Source organism: Phodopus roborovskii, unplaced genomic scaffold (assembly GCF_943737965.1).
Source record: "Phodopus roborovskii unplaced genomic scaffold, PHOROB, whole genome shotgun sequence".
In the NCBI taxonomy this organism is placed as follows: Eukaryota; Metazoa; Chordata; class Mammalia; order Rodentia; family Cricetidae; genus Phodopus; species Phodopus roborovskii.
Window position 1 is genome coordinate 1,613,599 of NW_026126411.1, and position 18,466 is coordinate 1,632,064.

Below are 18,466 nucleotides of genomic sequence, written 5' to 3' on the forward strand. Positions count from 1 at the left end.
TTTCATTGCAAATATTCTTAAGTGTTGAATCTAAAGTCCAATGCTCTGAGTGAGTCCCCTTTGGGAGCCCTGACTAGACACAGGCCTGTGGCGTCTGTTCCTCTCCTAGTTTCCCTGTCTTGTGTGACACAGAGAAGTAAGAACAGCAGAGATTCCTCAGGCTCCCCATGTTCCTGACCATAATACAGTCAGCCCCATTCCTTTGTAGATTTTCCTGGTTGAGGGTACTGAGCACTGACATGTGTAATTCTTTGCAGAAAAGCATATTTCAGAGGTTGCACAGTGCCAGGAATTCTGTCATGACTAATTCTGTCATTTCTAAGATTTAGTTCTTACCTATCTTTGGTTTCATCAACACAGCAATAAAGAAAATAACTGACAAAGCATAGACATGATATAGAAGACCTTAATTTGGTTTGTACATTGAAGACCTACAAGAAAGGCCCTCTGTCTAAGTTCCCATGGTTCTCTAGCTATCTTGATATAGTCCATATGGCATATTAGCCTTTATTGTAAAGAAGCTTAGATTGGCATGCCATCTAAGTGAAGTGTATTCTAAATAGCTTCATATCACCTGTCACATTATGAGAATTGGTGAACACCTTTGCAATTTTATGGACCACTGTCACAGACCTTTAAGGACAAGATCATACCAGAAAGAGTTACTTGATCCATGAACAGCCTTCCATGTCATCTGGACCGAGGCTGACTAATTAATCACAGATTTGTAGGTACAAATTAAAAAAGCTGAACACAAGCATACCTTCTTGCTGGCCTGATCAGAGGGTGGCTTTTCAGGGGATTGTCATGATGGAAATGTTTCAGATCTACTTGGAAACCAAACATGGGGGGATTCAGAAATCAATGAAGGAGACATTTCCTTCTCCATCTTCACAAATAACCCCCAAATCCAGGAAGGCTGAATTAATGATGTTCCTTTGTTTGAATCAGTCAGCAATATGTGTGCATTGCCATAGGGGAGGGCTTAATTTCAGGGTCTGCAGTTCAGGATAATGGGAGCAGCAGGGTACTTCCACTGCCAACAAATTCAACAAAGGGAAGGTGGAGTAGAAATGTGTGCAGCTCACTGGGCAGTGAGCTCCAAGGTCTTTGCGACAACCAGACACGTTTAGAGCCCTACTGCAGGGTGCTGGTCTCAGTGGAACACTCCCTGGAAGGACAAACCAATGCCAGGCAGCAAAGGCAGCCTTCAGTGTGTGGTTATATGGGGGATATTTGAGTCTAAGTCCTTTTAATTCCAGCTAGGCGGCTACAGGAAGTTCATTCAACCCTTCAAAGATGTGGCCTCATAAGAAACATGCATCTGGGTTGCTACCTTGTCCCAGGATGTTGCATAGCAAGTCATCTTAAACCCATGATGCCTGTCTACCCTGTTCTTCCTGTCTTCTCAGAGCTCAGTTATTTGATAGCATGAACTTAAGCTTTCTCTTACAAGAAACTTTCCTTTTTTTTTTTTTTTTTTCTTTTCAAAACCCATGTTGCGGTTGAGGATTACTTGGAGTGGTTAGAGACACTCGTAAACACACTTGGCAGGTGGTTGAATGCTGTGTGAGCTAATGTCTCAAAAGTCTTTCAAAGAGGTGAAAATCATTCCCGAGGGTGTTCAAAGTGTTTAAAGTCAGTATCAGCAGCAATGGGCTATGGAAGTTATACCTGGGCCTATGATTATGCAATTCAATTACGAATTCTGACGTCTCCATCATAAACACAATTTGGCATTGTTAAAAATGAATTTTCATAAGTGTCTACAATCTCCTCCTTTTTCTAATTTCTCCCCAATAAAATCCAGGTAATGAGAGTGTTCTTGTTAAATAGGACTGGCTGGAACTATGGGATAGTAAAGTCTTTTTTTTCAGACTCCTTATATAAATGTAAGGAATTTTACTTTAACATCAATTGTTCTCTTGTTTTGGTTGCTTTGGATAATAATCTCTTTAGGAAAATAAAACAAATAAAAACATTCTCCTTTTAAATAACTTTTCTTAAACAATCAGGACAAAATGATGTTGACACTGGGAAAAATGTGTTTTGTGGTGCTTGTAATTGGTGGTCTTGAGAACAGTAGCTCTGGGGCTAAGGAAGACCTTGCTCAAGTTTGACCTGGCAGAAGATTTTCAGTCAAGAACTACATACTGCAACTGAAACTAAAAGTCAAGTCTCTTACTTGAGGTTTTATACAGCAAATGTTAGACCTAGAGGTCATACCTACTGCTCATCCTACCAAGTCTCTCTGTCTTATTACCTGACTGCCTTGGCCATATGTCACCTTGGATCCCTAATGGACTCTTCTGGGTCCCATCACTGTTAGTTTACCACACTGTCAAACTGCATCACCCTTGAGTCATCCTGGGAGTCTGTCTCCCTATTCCCCAGTCTTCATCCTGGTTTCTGTCACCTCCATCTGGGTGCCCAGATATGCATATTAATTGAGGTTTCCTAGTTAATGAATGAACTTGTCAATTATCTATGGAAGTTTTGGATCCTAGAGACCACGACACCAAAGGCAATTCATGTAAGAAAATATTTTCTCTAACAAAAGGTTATAATTTAAAGAAGCAATTGTTTTATAGTGATGAATGATAGAATCCTCATGTCTGAGGTGTACTCAGTCCTCAGAAGAATTAAAAACGGGCTAGCTATGAAACTTTGGGGAACTGTTTCTCAACATTATAATTCTTGGGGATTTCCTTGCAAAATCACACTATGGACTCAGTTCTTTGGGATTCATGTTTTTCTTTTGAATTTCAATGTTAGATAATTTCTCTCATGTTCTCAGTCAGTTACAGAAAGTGTGTGCCACTCCAGCCCTGTAATTCCAAGAACGTTGATGACTGATGCACCAGGAGGGCTCTCTGAAGCTGTCTTCTCAGCTACTTTGTATACACCCCCAGGCCAACATTGCTGCCTGGGTGCTGGGTGCTAAGTCTCCCACACATGCAGGTGGTGGTATGAATGAAGCAGGCAGCCCCTCCTCACTTGTTCACACAGTGTTGCGCTCTCCTTAAGTATACCCACCAGGAGCTCAGATTTGCTGAAGTTCCTTCTGTAGGTGGCAAGCCAGGCCTGGCCCTAAATTCAATGACAACAGAGCTCTGGGGGCTTTGGAAGCAATCCAGGTACATACTGGAGCGACCCCACTTAACTGTCTACTTGACAGGATCTAGATCACTTAGGAGACATGCCTACTTGTATGAAGGCTAATTGATGAAGAAGGATCATCCAGAGAGCATGATTCTAAAATAAAAGAAAAAAAAATGATGCAAGCATCATGGTTCACCATTCTCTATTTCCTGAGTGTGCGTGTAAGGTGATACTAACTGTATCACAATCCTCCTGATATGCCTTCATTGTCATAAGGGACTGTGTCCTGAAAGGCTGAGCCAAAAGAGACCTTTGTCAAATGACTTTGGTCAGGTAATTTTTGTTAGGCATTTTGCCACACCAATGAGAAAAGTAACACACCCTGGAAAATGTGTTCTCTGCTATTAAGGTCAGAGTCCACTTTCTGTGTTTTTGGGATGTCTGTAACACATGCAACTTCCACTCTGATGGAAACACAATTTATTTCAATTTCTTATTGATTTTCAAAATTTATCCATTGGACATTTTCTTGAAGAGAGAAATCATTGAAGAGTTTGGTCCTGATTGGACAAAAACAATTTTTAACTCATTATCTTTTCAGGCTTCAACCCTCAACAAGAAAGGAATGCCCTTTCTAGTCCCCACCTCATGTAGTTGCCAAATTCTTGGGATGAGAAAAAGTCAAATGATGATGATAACAATGATGATGCTGATGCTGCTGTCAACAACAGTAGCTATCTCTGAGGAGAGGTGCTGGATTTGGGAAGGCCTTTGTGGCATTGAGAAGCTAGTTTTTAGCTCCACCTACAAGGCTGTGCTAATTTAATATGCAGCATTGCATTTGCCACATATGTCTTAAGAATGCCATGAAGTTTCCAAAGATAAGGACCCATGCAAAATAAGCAGGACCTTGCCAATACCATGCCCCAATCCTCATGAGCTCAGACAAAAATTGTTTTCTACCTCTACTCATTCCCATGATGCCCCTGGCTTCCTTTCTCCAGAAGGAATGCTCCTCACTCATTTTCTGGGTCACTATGGAATCTATTCTGTGCCTTTCTCCCTGTCTGCCACTCTCAGTGTGTGCAAGCCCAGCCTCTGTTCATTGGTCCAGTTTCCAGAGCTGGTTGGTGGCCTGAGGCCTTTCATTTCTACCATAATGGAGTACTCTCATGCAGCAGCCCTACCAAGGACTTCCTGTGGGTTCTTGTTGGCTGTCAGGAGGCTTACCAGTGTTGAACCCTAGGGGTTCAATTACTACCCATGCTCCAGGAGATGATTCTATAGCCATACACATTTAGGCAGCACTAAGTGAACTCAGAGGAAGGGAGAGAGAGAGAGAGAGAGAGAGAGAGAGAGAGAGAGAGAGAGATAGGGAAAGAGACACACACAGAGAATAAAGGTATGGAAAGGTAGGAGGAAGAACATTGGGGGAATTGGAGTGGAGAGAATTGGGGTCAGTTTTATCAAAGAACATTATATGTATTTATAAATTGTCAAGAAAGAAGAAATGAAAGAAAAAAAGGAAAATGTTACCCTTGAAAGCAAAATGAAAGCAAAAATGTAAGTGTAGTGTAAGCGAGGGTGACAATGTCTTGAGAGGATGAATGGAGCACATCAGAGTCCAGCCTGGCTGACTTTTAAAAGCCATCATGACCCCAGAGAGGAGAGATTCCCAGGCCCACTTTGGGCTACTTTTTCTGGTAGTATTTAGTGAGCAACTAGTAAATGTTAGACATTCAATTAGGAGTAAACGAATAATGCCTTCATAAAGTCTAAGTTAGGTGGGGCCAGACAGATTTGGAATCTCATGTCATTGACATTGTACCATTGCCCCACATCCTTGTCTAGCACTCACATGCCAGCCAGCCACAGAGCCATTCTCCCCATATCTCAGCATCTCATAGAGCCTTGTGTTGTAGTAGGGACTCCTAAGTCAGAGTGATGAAGGTGATTGGCTCAAGATCACAGGAGGAAGAAAGAATCCCAGAGAAGTTCCCAGAGTCAGCTCTCAGCCAAGATTCATGACCTCAAGAGGATGCTTGTCATCTTCAAACCCCACTCTCTAATCTGTAAAATGGGGAGCAGAGGCCAAATCTAATGGGGAGGATTTATGTTGGAAGCAGATGTGAAGGCTCCATTTGATTTGGGGAGCCTATACTGATTGTTTATTTCTCTCTGCATTCTGTGCTCAACAGTAGGCTTAGTATAAAGAGCTCATTCAGATCCAAAAGTTCTCAGACTCTGACACACACACACACACACACACACACACACACACACACAGAGACACACACACACACACACACCAAACATATAAAATAAAACAAATAGTGGCAGGCTAAACACCATTGTTATTACTGAGGGCAATAGGCCCTGATCTTAATCTATCCAATGCTTGCCTTTATTCTTGAAGTTTTTATAGCCACTTTATGACATAGATATGATTGCCCCTGTTGGAAAATGCAACGGCATGTTTGAAAGAATGTTTGAGAGTTCTGTGTCATATGATGCGAATCTTGGGATCTTTGAGTGTGCTCACATGTCAGTCATGACCTCCATTGCATGAACTTCCTTAATATGTTGTAATTTAATTTCAAAACAAACCATAAATGCATTAGGATGGGGATATCTACCTGGAGATTCTTCAGAGAGGCCTAACTAGACAACCTAACACAAGAGTTATGGGGTAGAACATAGTACAAACAAATGGCCCATGCAATCAGTACATCTCTACAGGGGAAGTCACATCCAAGGGTGGCTTGGATGTCACTGTGGAAGATGCACCACATGGTTTAATCTCACACTGATACTCAGGTTTTACTTTTCATTCTTCCTAACGCATAGTCTGATAAGATGAGTGGAATTGCAGGACTGACTGTGGCCATTTGTTTAAGGTACTTCTTTGTATATCTCTGTTGCTATGATAAAACATGCTGACCAAAAGCAATGTGAGGGAAGTAAGGATTTATTTAACTTATCACAGAGCAGCTTGTCAACATCATATTCAGAGTCAAGGGCAGAGAGAAATGAATTCACCCATTCATGCAGCACCCTGTTCACTTTCTTTACATGTAACACAGTTTAGGGACCAGCCTAGGGAATGGTTCTGCCAATAGTGTTGCATGGCCCAATTAACAATCAAGTTAGTTAGTATCCTATAGACATTTCCATGGACCAACATGATTTAGATAATCCCTAAATTGAGACCCTATTCCCCCATGACTCTAGGTTATAACATTTATAATTAACCTTCACACATGCCAATAGGCAATCATTTTGAGAATGAAAAATGTATTTCATAACACATAGAGGCCATTGAAACTCCCGCTAGTAAAACTCTGTTTACCAAGTTATGTCTTAGTATTTGGCTGTGTCTGTAGGGTTTGAGACATTAGTCCTGTTTTTAGGGATGCAGGTACAGAATTCTCACCATGTTCTCTTCACACTATTGTTCAGGTGCTTGCTTTGTCTGAGCCCAAGTAGCATACTGCCATGGGGATTCTGTGTCCATCAGAGTTCTCTGTGTAGAGGAAAATAGAACTGCTCAGCCCCTACAGAAACCACTTATCATAGGAGATGGTTATTTGAAGTTACAGCAAAAACAGGGCACTAAATTTTACTGTTGCCTTAATTGTTTTTTAAATGAATGAGCACCTCTATCCAACTAAGTGTATCAGCACTGTGCTGCAGCATCTTTTATCATAGAATTTTTAAATCACAAAATTGAAATGTTTCAATTATAAAGCCATATGTAGCTCTAGGTTCCTCTTATAAAAGGGAGCTGGGCAGTATTTGTCTTTCCATGACTAGATTAATTCAGTCAATGTAACAGATTTCAGTTTCATTCTTTCTGTAGAATATGTCTATTTCCTTCCTTTTAAAGGCTGGATCATGTTCCAGGCAATCATTTATTTTTGTTTGCCATTTTACCATTTGACTATGTAAATGAAAGATCTTTGGTCCCCAATGAGTTACTTTGACCATATCATTTAATTTTAATTACTTAAAATGTAGTTGTCTACATGTGGCTAGGAAATAGCACAAAAGAGAGTGATCCCCCATTGCCTTAGACAGGAGGGGATTTCCAGTGGCTACGTCTTGCCCTCTATCTATGTCTATAGCCCAATATAGCCCATTGCTTGATTTTCCTTGTCCCACCTGGTCCCGTTGTCCTTCTTAGCTCTAAATAAGCACACAAAGACATATTAATTATGAAACTGTTGACCTATGGCCAGGGCTTTTTACTAGCTAGCTTTGTCTTAATTATTAACCCTTAAATACTAGTCTATGTATTTCTACATGCCCTTATCTTACCAGAGAATGCCCGGTGGATCCTATTTCACAGTCCCTCCATGACATCTCTTTCTTGTCTCTCTTGCCTATCTTTCTCATAATTCTCCTCCTCTTCTAGCCCCACCTATGTTCCTACCTTTATTGGCTATTGGCCAAACAGTGTTTTATTCATCAACCAATAAGAGAAACATCTATACAGAAGGACATAACAACCAATCACGCAAGCTGGCCTTGCAATGCTCATGCCTCTGAGTTTGGGATGTTTCTGCCACCACAGCTGGCAAGCAAAGAGATCTTGGCTGGACAGTAAGTCTCCTCTGAGTTACTAGCCCAACAAACTTCATCTCTCATGCTGTGGGGAGGAAGAGGAAGGCAGGGTTGCTTAGCTACTACATATGCTGGGTCTGGTCAATTCATTTGGTTGCTTGGGTATTGACTTTCACTGAAGAAGGCTGGGACTTATGACCAGTGTGGGGCTTCAACATGTTGGCCCTGGTATGTCATTGCAGCTGAGGCATCAGAAACCTGTGCTCTAGCCTGCCCTGTAGGGACCAAGTGTGAGGTCTGCAACTGCTCCACCTATCACAAGAATCAATACCAAGATCATTATGCAGGGATAGGAGGCAGCAAATCCCATGCCCAGGGACTGTCAAGCTCATTATTAGAAGCAGATGGCAGCTCTTGCACCACGACGTGGGCTGAGAAGACTGACATTATTTCAAATTAAAATCTATAATGCTAATCCGCATCTGCAGCCCTTGCACAGGTCGAGTGAATTAATCTGAATGATTTGCCGCCACACTCGCTGTGTTCGCATGAGTGCAGCTCAAAGGGGGCCTTTTCAGCGGGGTGGTTAACATTTACTCATGCAGATTGATAAAAGCTAACACTCCATTTTCTTTGCTAGTAGCTCCTTAATAGGAATTAATGAGACATTTTTAAGGAGAATTTCTAAGTTCAAGGGACACAGAAAGAAGCTGCCCAGTAGAAGACAAGTAGGGCCTGCTCTGCTGACCAGAACAGCTCAGTAAACACTCCTCTAAGGCTGCAGTGGTCTCCTGTAGAGATGAACACCACAATATATGACTCCTAAGATGAACTTTTCATATGTGATTCTGGAGTTTGTGCTTTTGAATTGAAAAGTGGTCAAGAAAGTCTGTCTTTGTTACCAAGACTGACTGGCTGCTGTCTTATAATCCCTCCATGGAAAGTGACAAGCTATCCTCTTAATGACTTTACTTTTTAGCCATAAGTATCTGAGTGGATATATGTATTCCCTTTGTAAATACTAGCGCAAAAGAAACCTTCATGTTAGGTCTTTGGGTCATTGTGGCTTAGATTATCCAGTTGTTTCTCCAGTTTTTGAAGACTAACAATCAGGCTGATATGGAGCCACTGTAGTAAATATAATGTTCCATTAGGAGACCTTATTTTCTTCCTTTCTTATTATTCATTTTATTCTTGAGATTATAATATAATACCATATTTCTCTATCCCTTCATCCCATAAAACCCTCTCAGATACCTTTTCTTTCTCTTTCAAATTTGTCGCCCCTTTTTATATGTACATTTATAAATATAATCTTCTCAGTCTGTATAGTGTTACTTGTATATGTATGCCTTCAGGGTTGGCTATTGGGTATTGAATAACCAATTGGTGAGCTCTTCCCTGGGTTGATAATTTCTCCAGTTCTCAGCAATTCTTCATTGCCCAACTTGTGTAGAGTTGAGTCCTCATGGACTTTTTCCTGTCCATGTTTGCATGTCTACTCTTATCCTTGTTCATCATGGTGGTCTTATTGCCTGTTCTCAGCTCATGTTAGCCCATCATGGTGGTCTTATTGTCTGTGTTTAGCTGGTGTTACACCACCAATGTGGTGAAACATTAGGAATGCAGCTTCTGCTGTTTCTAGGAGATACAATCTCACAGCAAACTCCATAATCCTCTGGTCCTTAATGTTTCTGTTCCCTTTTCTCCAGTGTTCCTGATCCATAGATGTGAGAATTGTTTTGTAGATGTATCCATTGGGACCAGGCTCCACAACTTAGCATGTTTATGTCTCATGGTTTGGTTTTCTGGAATGTAAGACCACTCAACATCAAGGAAAACATGTCTAGTATTTATACCCATGGATAAATTGTCCTTACCCCTCATCAAGGAAACTTTGTCTTTCTTCTTTGAACATGATGATATAAAGATTTGTAGAAAGCACATTTTCTTTTACAGAAATGTAAATTTTATGTTATTTTCCCTATAGACTGAAAATTTCGTTTTAGACACAGCACTGTAGACCCATATAGAAGAGTTTTAAAAATGCAATTAGAAATAGGGATAAGACAGAATTTTATCATTAGGAAAGCAAAATAATAATAGAATTTGGAGGATAAGTGATTTTGCCATAAAAATTGAATCTTTTTTTCCAAACAAAATGTTCAAGTCAGAGACATACCTTCAATGCAATATACAATCTGTCTAAATGACATCTATAACATAAATTAGCTTGTTTATATTACTATTTAAATGCCTACTTATATAACCACTCAGTTAAACAAGGGTATAATATTTTATTCAGGTAACATTCTAACTTTGGGACATTTAATTACAAAAATACCCAGCTACAGACCTACCAAGAAGGACTGCTGTCCTCTGGGCTACACAAAGAATGACCTTTACCAAGGTCGCACAGTATCCTGAGAAGTAACCAGTCCTGGCTTTTTCATATACCACTAGCTTTTGGCATCAATTCTGGTACCAGTTAAAGGTGATGCCAATATTTGTGTGTAGTTTCAGGAGAAGATGTCACTAGTGATGGTGAAGTCATTTCAGTATTGTGGAGGTGCCTCTCATGACACCCTCAGTTAGAAACTCTCCAATGGACCTCTTAGGCCACATGCCATGCAGAAAAGCCTCCTCTATGCTGAGCCAAGCTGGGAGCCAGTTCTGGTCTGGCCCCTTGTTAAGAGCATTGCCTGGGCTAAGATGATCTTTATTAGGAAGAAAAGAATACCAATTCCCAATTCTCAGCATTCTTTAGGTAGGAAGTAAAGGGATAGATGCGGCATGTTCCTGTGTGACCTAAGGCATCATGGTTTGTGTAGATATGCTATTCAGCCTTACTTAGTGTAAACATTTTGTTGCCATCATTAGAAGAATTATTACAAGTCAAGTAGTGGTGATGTATGACTTTAATCCCAGCACCCCAGAGGCAGAGGCAGGTGGATGTCTGTGAGTCTGAAGCCAGCCTGGTCTACAGAGTTCCAGGACAGTCAGGGATATGCAGAGAAACCCTGTCTTGGAAAAAAACAAAACCGAACAAAAAGGTTTATTATTTTCTCATGTTCCTCCCTGTGTGAGTATGTGAATATGAGTTCAGGTCTTACTGGAAACCATAAGTGGACGTCAGATGCTTTGGAGTTGGAGTTAGAGGTGGGATCTAGAAACTGACACCACCCTCTGAAAGAGCGTTATGAACTATATAGCTCTCAAGCCTTCTTCCTACCCCTAGTGTAGAGCTTTGCTTAAGAATGTTCCCGACAGTCTTTAAAATAAGTATTTTATTATTAGAGGACTAACCTTGTTTGTTCATTTGCTGTAGAAATCTGTGAATTACACAAATACACACAACAGGTGTCAAGCCAGGTCCAGTGTAGTCTGACACGGAACATGCATATGAAGCACGGGGTTTCCTCTTATCTACTTTTCCTGCCATCTGTTTCCTTATCTTATGAAACCTTTATTTCACCCCAAAGACATCTGTGGGGTGTGTTGTGATATTAAAATTGGAAAATTTTGGTTCAAAACAGAAGCAGAAGGCAGATAGATTTGTAGTAGCAGAAAAAGGAGAGCTTGGCTGCCCCAGATCCAGAGGACACCAGAACCTGTGTCTTTGAGTAGGACTGTGATATTCCAGGGTCTGTGTTCATCAGGAATGCTGTTTCTCTCACCTTTCAGAACACCCCCGAGCCTTCTACATCCTATCTAACTATCACCCAAGACATTCAAATCCTCTAAAGTGTCCATGCCTATCCTTAGCCCTTCTCTGAGTACCATTTGCTCCCATCTCCTGAGTGAAGGGAGCAGGAGGACATGAGCCACGCCTTTGTGTCATCATATGCAAGGTTCCTGAACAAATATCTCCCTGATCCACTGTCTTCTTCAGCCTCCCACATGGTTGTTTGTCTTCCCTGTCTGATAAAGGCAAAAATAAGCAGCAGGGCCCTCTCACTCTTAGCTTCCATATACAGAGTTCACATCAGTATCTGGGTCCCCTGGATTCCCCAAAGAGCTTTACCCACATGATACCAAGGTCTGCGGCCCCCATGTGGCAGAAGTGAAATTCTACTCTACTACTTATGACATAGCTTTCCACCAGCCAACTCAGCTACCAAATTATTATTCCGTTTTTATTTTTAGAGAGAGAGCAGACACAATCAATTTAATTTCAGTGCTGTGATCATAAACCTGCAGGTTAACACTGCTCCTTAAATCAAGTGTTTATGAGGCCAGGAAGCACCACCTGGATTGTCTACCTTAGGGTCCCACAGTCATTTAGCTACAAATTACTGAATATTCTCTTGCACCTTTTTCTCGGTCTGGATTTGATTATTTCTAATTATCATAAATGCCTGTCTACATTCCAGACATGCACGGCCACAGTCACACCATCCATCCAAAGGTTTATGTCCATGTTCAGAATCAAAGAAAGCTGAGCGCCCCGTCACTCTCCTGTGTTCCCAGCCCTGAGCTGAGACATTTAACAAGCTCCAGCCCACTTACAGCGCAGGGGAGACAGATGGTGAGGGGCTCACTCTTGCCACAGTATGAAGGGTAAGAACTCACAATGCACTCCTTTCTTTCCTTTTGGAAGCCAGTGCTGACCTCACACAACATGGGAGTGGCATCTCTTTTAGTATTTTGGGGGTAAGGTTTAATGAATGTATTTAACAGTCATATATTCCATAGTCCTAAGCAGTATTTTGGGATGTCTCCACCTTAAGTGTTTATAGGGCCTGATTTCTACTAGACCCTGGGGAGTTCACAGAGCCCTTTGCCAGTGGTCCAGCTCTGTATAGCATTGCTGGTGTGGTACCTATGGCTAAGGAGTCCATTCCACCCCCACCTTATACCTCTCTGCCCTCCCCACATGTCCAGTCATCCCATAGCATGTCTCATAGGCTAAGCATTGCAGACTCTGCTGCCCGTGCTGTCAAAAGGGGCAGGCTGTAGGAGTGAGTTACCGAGTTATAGTGGGAAGCAGGAGGAGGGAGGCAGACAACCTCTGACTTGACTCTGACCTTTCCCTCTTGGAGTGCCTCTGCTGACTTCCAGAGCAGGAAACCTGACAGAATAGAGGCCCAATCACAGTCTCTTCAAGTGTCTGCTCCTGTTTGTATTTGCACAAACCCAAGACACATTCCCTCTACTCTTGAGTTCCTTTCTCAAACCTTGACGGGCCTCCCACTTGAACTTGACAAACGTTTCCCTGCTGGAGGCTGCTTGTTTCCAAGTGTGGAAAAGAAGGCAGGTAGGACAGACAGCCCTTCTCCTCTCTTCATCGTCCAGAAAAGATTCAAATGTGGCTGATTTTTCCTTCCTCTTAAAAACCTGAAAAGAAACATCAGATCAGCGTTAAAGGAACATTGTTCCTAAGACATGAAAATATGGTAAACTCCTACAAGTACTGCACATATCTTGAGGAGGCAGGGTATGATGATCTGAACTATAGTGCAATTTTAAACTTTGCTCTTTAACTTTGTTCCAAAGAATAATAAAAACATTAACAAACCACAAAAATATCACTTACTGCAGAAATAATCAGGGTTTGTCTTTCAATAAGTAAGCCACGGATTAAGGAAAGACTGAAAATTAAACCTGATCTTTTCCTATGCATATTAATATTAATTTTATTGTTTATGATCTTTAAATTGTCATAGCACCATGAACTTTAAAAAAAATCTTTATTTGCCAATGATTTTTAGATGAAGAGTCAAAGAATCATAACTTTGTCCTTAAAAGCAAATAAACTAAAACAAGATTCTGATGGTGGGAAATCACTGAACACTGTGGTTCTACAAAGGCCGAGACACATATCAACTGCCCCAAGGAATGAGCTTGTGGAGGACTCTGGGCCCCATACCAGCTACCATAGTCATGTTCTCTAGAAAATCCATGTGACCCCTAGACCAGTAATGACAACAACAAAAAATATTCCTCATATCCCTTTTTTTTCATAAATGGCACACATCACTTCACTGTAACTTTCCCCTGATGACTCTTAGGGACCCAACTCTACCAAGTGCAACAAACCCCAAATATTCCTCTATAGAAATGGGGTTCTTCCACTAACATCTTCATATGGAGTGACTAGGCAGGCCACTGCCAATTAAAGGATGTCCTTTAAACTCTAGCACCCCAGATCCCCATCTCATACACCTGCAAATATACATATACATGCATGCACATACATAAAATACATTTCCTTAAGCATACTGTGGAGTCCTCTCTACTCAGTCTTCCTCTGTTCTGTCCCCAGAGCATGTTGGCCATGCATGCTTAAAATGTCTTTTATAAATGCCCAGAATTCACTGGAATTCAGCCCCTTCTTCCTGGTTCTCAACCCGATGTGTCCCTTTAAATTTATTGGATGGTCTCCAAGGATGCTGGTGTCTAATCTGCACTGAAGGCTGGATGAACTTGATTATATGGAGGGGAGTGTGTAGCTCTCTCAGAGCAACCATGACTCTGGAAGTAGCTGCCTGACCATTCATATTCCCCTCTTGCCGCAGATATTGTTATTTTCTGATAGAACACAGATGCTCAAAATTAAACATATACATATATATATGTATATGTTATATATATATTATGAAACATACTTTTAACTTTTTGATCCACATTGCCTATTATTATTTAGTTATTATTTGTCATGAACCCTTCATCAAATACAAACTTGACCTTGATAACTATGGGGCCAGATAATATGAAGTCCCATTCCATCTCTCTGTCTTCACCCACATTTGCTAATTCTTTGTCTCATACTTATTATGTTCCTGCTTTCCAGCTGGTTTTATTGTAACCATATTGTTCTTAACATTTTATATCCATATAGGGTTTTATAGATGCTTTCATTATTAAAAATCATTTTCCTGGTGGATCTTCATTATTTCATTTTTCCATGGAGAAAGACATTTAAAGCTAAAGGGCAGATAAAAAATGATAGATAGATACATACACACACACACACACACACATATATATATATATATATATATATACATACATAGGATAGAAGATAGATGATATATATATGATAGAAGATAGATGATACATACATACATACATACATACATACATACATACATACATAGACTCATAAATAAATAGACAGACAGATACATAACTTCAGTCTTGGTGTTAAGGCTGGTCTTTGTTTGAGGGAAACCCACCTACTTTATAAGGAATCAACTGGTTTAAGGGAAGCTACTGAGTTACATCTCCATGGCGCATAAGAACTATTGTCACATCTATACTGAAATTTGACTGACAACTAAGGATAGTAAATTCTGGAAGTTAACAACCAAGAAACAGTTGGAGCTTGGGTTCATCCATGAACTCATTGCTTTTCCTCTTTGAAATATCCTGTGCTGGCATGTGACCCTGGTCACCTGTTCAGAATGCTGAAGGTCTTCAGGGCTCTGTATCCCACAGTGTTACTGTGACATTTAGATACACACCTCCCTCAAGAGCACTGAGGGGGAAGCAGTGAACCCAAAGTCACAGCCCAAGGTCTTCCAGGAAATAGCATCAGTTCCACTAACCTTGGTCATGAAAGAGACCCCTGTCCTGGAACTGACACCTCTAAACCATGTCCTGAAGTGTTTGTGGTATCAACAGGAAAATGTGCTTGAGGTGGTTGCTCCTCTAGCTCTTGGTTTTTGTATGTGCTCAGCACAGACAATTTAAATTTCCTTTTATGTGTTTGAAGCCATTTGCTTTTATTCTCTGTAAAATGTCTAGTCCCATATTTGGCAATTTAAAGGAAACTATAGGCACCATTCTTACCAAATATTGGATATTTATTTATTATAGTGTTGGGAATCGACTCCTGCATTCTAAGGTGTTGTATAGGGCAAAAAAAAAAAAAAAAAAAAAAAAAAAATCTGAAGCATTGAGCTACATTCCCCAGGTATCTATAAAAGGTGATGGTTAAATCAAAATATGTCAGACTTGTGCTTAAATTTTTTTTCACTTTTCTGCCATTTCAAGCTTTATATAAGAATCTTTCACTATAGAAACTATTAAATTTTAAGTATATCCAAAATGATTTGTATTTTCTCAAATGATCACATTGAGTATGTATTATTTGAGAACTACTTTGTTACACAGAAGGTTATTTCATGTTAAACAATTTGAAGTTTCTTTTTTTTTTTTCTGGCACTTAAATTCTTGATCTATCAAGACTTAATTTTGCATCCAGAATGATGCACAAACATAAACGTGCACATTTTATTCATGGAATATGAGTGTTTTCAGCTCCACGTATTAGCTAGTCCTTCCCACTCATCTGTGAAACCGAAGGGCTTACTTACACAATCTGGTTTGGGCAATCCTTTCCTGGGTATTTATATTGATAAAGTCATGGGTATAGTCTGCTGATGAGTCACACTTACTGCATCAGCTGAGAATGCTTTTGTTCTGCACTGGAGTCAGAAGGAACAATGAACAAGGTCAAAGTGGAAGCTGGTAAATACAGACAGCCAGTAGGCAGTGGCTCATATGGCTGAGCACCTGCTAAGTGTATGTTCTTGGTAGTACTGCACTGCTTACAGATCATGAACTAGAAGAACCATGGAACCAGTCATATTAAATACTAATGAAGCATGAACACTCTACAGCAATACTTCTGTCCCTATGTAAACTCTGTCCAGATAAACTGTCAACCACTACTTAAAAATTAGTACCAGCTTTAGCCAATGTATTGTCCCAGAGATCAAGAGCACATGGCTCCAGGTATAGGAGAAACTGCCGGCCAGCCTACCCAAGTGGCAGTCACCACGTCCAGGTACCCAGGTCAGCCCCCATGAGCATGCACTGCAGGCACTTCCTCTCTGGGCCAAGCTTTCCTCTACACCCAGAGACTGCTGATGAAGAGACACCCAACCAGAGACATCAATGAGGAAAGGATAATGCAATGGGAACTTGGGGCGGGCAGTAAAGGTAGGCCTAACTTCCTTAACAAAAAATGAGTCTGCAGCATGTTCTGATGTTGCAGGTGACCCTGCTAGGACACCTTTTTGGGGAGGAATGGGAAGGTGCAGCACAAAGATGCAAGCACTGGGAGTCAAGTGAGTAGCAGAGCCAGAGCCAGCAATTTCTCCTACATCCTGGGACACCATTTTCTCTCCTGCTCCCCCTCAGCCTGGGCCTCATGAGCCCCTGTGGTAACAGCTCTGGAAAGGGCTAAGGTGTATGTACAGGGCACAGAAGCATGAGGAAACATACGTGGGAGAACAAGAACCAGCAACACTGAGTGTGTGCAGTCCTCATGTGAATTTCCCTTTCACAGTCCTCCAAGTGTTTAACTTCCTGATGTCTTTGAAACTTGCTGGACGATCTTAAGTCATCTAAATGCTATGTGAGAGCATTCTTGTCATTTTGTAAACTCCTGTGCTTCCACAAAGAAACTGAATGCCTAGTTGGGAGTGTGGGAGGAGTCTGTCACTACACAAAATTAATTGCTTACCTGGCCCAATCACTGTCCCTATGTTGATGCCATAAAGTTTTAATGACTGTGAATTTTGAATGAAATGAAATGTGTAAGTCTGCTCCACCCCAGGCTTTTCAGATCTCCATGTCTTGGGTACATCAAAATAAAATAACCATATGTCTTCATACCAAGAAATATAGTGTATGTATGTCTATTAATGCACACATATTTCCTTTGATGCCTCAGTAAGTTTTATATTTTCTTATAAAATTCTCACAACATATTACTGAAATTAAGAGGTACCTACTGACCCTGATAATGTTGGTAATGATATTTTACCTTTAATTTTAACTTCTACTCATTTGACACTTGAAAATAATAACTTAATTGCCTTTGTATATTCAGACTGTATTTAGCAACTTTCTTAATTTATGTTATAACTTCTAAAAAATCTATCTGGAGATTTTTGAAAGTATTTTTCAGTGTGGCTAATTGTTCTCTGAAAATAATGAAAATTTAATTCTCAATATTCGAGTCAGTATTTCATTCTCTATTTTTCTTTGTTCTCATTATCCTTTACTAGTGATGGCCTCCCATATAAATTTGAGTAAAAGTAGAGTTTCTAGGGATGATGATTTTTGTTTTAAGGGCCATGATACTAGGGAGAAATTATATAATCAGAAAGCTGGTTAGAAACTTTTAGAATAATACCAAACACTGCTAGCAAAACTAAAGCAACTACATATTAGGAACAGTTCCTAAATGACATCACCGGTGGACCTCATAGGAGGGGCAGCTGCCTTGCAGGCTGGAAATCCAGGAGTCTGCATCACACAACATGAAGGACACATGTGGCCTTCTCCACTCTACCCCTGTAAGGAGAAACTTTACAGTAGAAGTGACCTCTCCTTGTTGCAAGATATAGACAAGAGGATAACAGAGCTCCATCAAACTTTGCTCAGCAATTATCCTTTCTACCAAAGACTCTTAGTCTTTATGACATGAAACACAGCTTGGGATGCAGCAAAGAGTCCTTATGCCTGAGCTAGAGTAGCAGGCAACAAACTTCATTGACTATGTCCAATACTACGAGACCTGAACTATTGCTAGAATGTATACAGGCCTGGTGGCATAATAAGGTCATGGCACTCTCCCATCCCAAAGGTCTACAATTGAGGCACCATCAGCTTAGGATGGCCATAGTATCCCTAGTTTGGCTACTGCAGAGCCTTATCCCAGTGCCTAGGAGTTTGTAGAGCTAGGATATATATTCTTTACAGCCAATGCTGCATGTGTGCTTCAAGAGTCAGAGTCAAGGCTATGCACTGGCTTCTTGGAAAAACACCCTGCCTACCCAGAGCA